The following is a 2,874-nucleotide window of genomic DNA, read 5'->3' as shown; positions in this document are numbered from 1 at the left end:
AGTTGACCTTGCGGGATCTTTTGAAAGTTGACCTCCCGCTCCAGCATCAAGGTTGGCACGTGATATATGATCAAGGCCATCATAGAAAAACCGCATGACACTAGTGGAAAAAAAGGAAGGGTTGCGCTAAAAACAACCCTTAGGGCTGCGTATTCTAACAGCAGCCCTTTCCATAGCAGCCCTTCTCAAGAAACCTGTCAAGATGGTCAAGAGGATCCTCATCCGACACCCCACAAAATTGCTCTGCTTTCACCATCTGAGTATACCGAGGATGAATGCTGAAATTTGTAGTGGTGGTTGGGAGTCGAATACCACCTTGAAGAGCATAGGAACCCGGATTTCCGAAATTCCTAAAGAGTTGTAGATTTGCTTCACCCATTTCTGCTTCAACTTCACTTCACTAGTAGAAAAAGGTCAATTTGCGTCCCCTGATTTGCGTCGCACAGACACGGAAACGACGCACAACTGGGATTTGCGTCGCATGTGGGAGGAGTGCGACGCACAACGTGACCCATTTGCGTCGCACCTGCTTTACATGCGTTGCAAAAGCCAAATATGCGTCGGATACCCTGACTTATGCGACGCAAATTGTCTCTATATTAAAAAAAAAAAATCAAACTATGTGCGTCGCACGTCTTTTGGGTGCGTTGCAAAATACCCAATTTGCAACGCACCTCTAATATGCGACGCATATTAAGACTACCATTCTCATATTATTTCAGGAGGCCCACTACTTCAAAAACCCTAGCTCACACGCCCTCCCTCCCCTCAATGCTCAGCGCCCCTCTCTCTCTCTCTTCAAACTCCCCTCTCTCTCTCTCTTCAAACGCCCCTCAATTCTCAGCGCCTCCCTCTCTCTCTTCGTTGTTTCGTCGAACACCTCCTCCCTCTCTCTCTCTCTCTTCGTTGTAGCAGTCGTTTTGTTGAAAAACCGCGTCGAACACGCTCATTTCCGTCGAACCGCGTCGAACACCGCGTCGAACACCGCGCCTATGTGCGTCGTTTTGTCGTTCCATCTTTTAGGTTCATCGTGTATTAGGAATTTCCGTCGAACACCGCCTGCAAACACCAACATCAGATTCGAAGAAGAGCAGCGATGAAAATTGAAAAACCACCAACCCTTTCTCAGATCTAACGTTCTCAGGTATTTTTTAGTTCAAATTTTATTCTGAATTTCTTTGTTTTGTCATATTTATGTTTATTTTTTAAATTTGAAGAACGAGATATCTTTCTTGCTAGATCTGGTTTTTAGCGATTTGAAGATAGAGATTTGAAGAAAGAGATTGAAGAAAGAGATTTGAAGAACGAGATTGAAGAACGAGATTTGGTTTTTGGCGAATTTGTTCGTTCCATTTCGCGATTTGTAATTTTTTTTGAAGATACGTATTTCGTTTGTATGTTTGAAGATCTGGTATTTTTTATGTTATTTGTTTTTTAATTTCGTTTGTATGACATGATAGTGTTGCAAGATCTGGTATTTTTTATGTTTAGTTTTTTAATTTCGTTTTTTTTGTATGTTAGATCTGAGTTTTTTATTTTTGTTATTTGTTAGGATTTTTTTCTTTTCTTAATCGACGTAAGATTGTACTTTCTTAATCTAATTTATTATCTCGTTCCATCAACATTCATGACAACGAAGAGCTTCATTCTTAATCTAATTTGTCATCAAGATTGCGTTTGCACAGAGCCTCATTCTCCATAAAAAAAATTTTTTTTCAAAAAAAAAAAAAAAATTTTTTTTAAAAAAAAAATTGTAATTTGCGTCGCATGTATCCCAAGGTGCGACGCAAATCATTTTATCTGCGTCGCACCCTAGGTAATGTGCGACGCACATTACCCTCTGAAGCTCTATGTTGGGCAAGGGAGAACCACTTGCGTCGTACCGTATAAAGGTGCGACGCAAATAGCTGAACCATTTGCGTCGTTTCCGTGTACGACGCAGATCGTTTCTGAGTCATTTGCGTCGAGGGCTTTGGCGTCGCACCATAGTCCGACGCAAATAGGCGCCTCACATCCGACGCAAATTGCCTTTTCTGTAGTAGTGCTTGTTGTAGTTGAGACTGGTGAAGATGGCTCGGAACCCAAATACAAATCTTCCAAATTTTTCGAAGCTTACGCAATGTACGGTCAATTTCATGATCTAAAGGAAAAGTGGGTGCACCGTGAGCTCTTATTCTCATGTAATATAACAAGGCTAAGTAGAGGATTAGCAAATAACAACCACAATAAAAAAGAAATAAAAAGAGAAATCAACTAAGCAAGCTAAACTAAAATAAACTTCAATTAATAGCACAATTTCTCCGACAACAACGCCATTTTGATAAGAGAATTTTAGTGTGTCGTTAAGACACAAAAAATCACTTTCCAAACAATATTTATAAGTCCTAACGAAGCGATTACTAAGAACATAGCAAAGGCAAGTCAAGAGTCGATCCACAAAAAAGAAGGACTAATTAAAGTCTATCAAGTTTAAATCACTTAATTGAAGGGTTTGGGGGGGGGGGGGTTGAAAAGAATCGCTAACAACTATGACTAGATGATAACAAGAACTAGCAAATAACTCGAATTAATGAATCAGATAAGAGGACACTAGAGTTAAAGTTACTAATATGAATAAGAACGAATTATGATTGTTAATGCGATTGTGAAGCAACAGAGACAATTATGCAAGGTTTAATTTTCCTCTAAAATACTCGAGTCCTCTCTCGAATAGTCTTCAAGAATAATCACTTAATCAATCAACTAAATCCTCTCTCAAATGGTCTTTAGTTAATTGATTAAGAGATTAATAAATCGGAAAACCCCTGATAAAGGATCCCCTTAATTTCTACCCAATATATTGGCCTAGAAATTAAGTTGATTCTTGGGGATGAT

At 39.4% G+C, this 2,874-nt stretch overlaps 1 long non-coding RNA gene across 1 annotated transcript; it reads left to right on the top strand.

Annotated features, from left to right (window-relative positions):
- The first annotated feature begins 402 nt into the window (after positions 1–402).
- LOC125496887 (uncharacterized) lies at positions 403–1,622 on the top strand. The gene is made up of 2 exons (XR_007273267.2): positions 403–1,144; positions 1,240–1,622. It is a non-coding gene; the product is annotated as an uncharacterized LOC125496887 (long non-coding RNA).
- Positions 1,623–2,874: the final 1,252 nt, after the last annotated feature.

Source organism: Beta vulgaris, chromosome 4 (genome assembly GCF_026745355.1).
Source record: "Beta vulgaris subsp. vulgaris cultivar EL10 chromosome 4, EL10.2, whole genome shotgun sequence".
Taxonomy (NCBI): domain Eukaryota; kingdom Viridiplantae; phylum Streptophyta; class Magnoliopsida; order Caryophyllales; family Amaranthaceae; genus Beta; species Beta vulgaris.
Note: the sequence above shows the minus strand (reverse complement) of the source record. Positions and strands in the feature narration are given on the sequence as shown.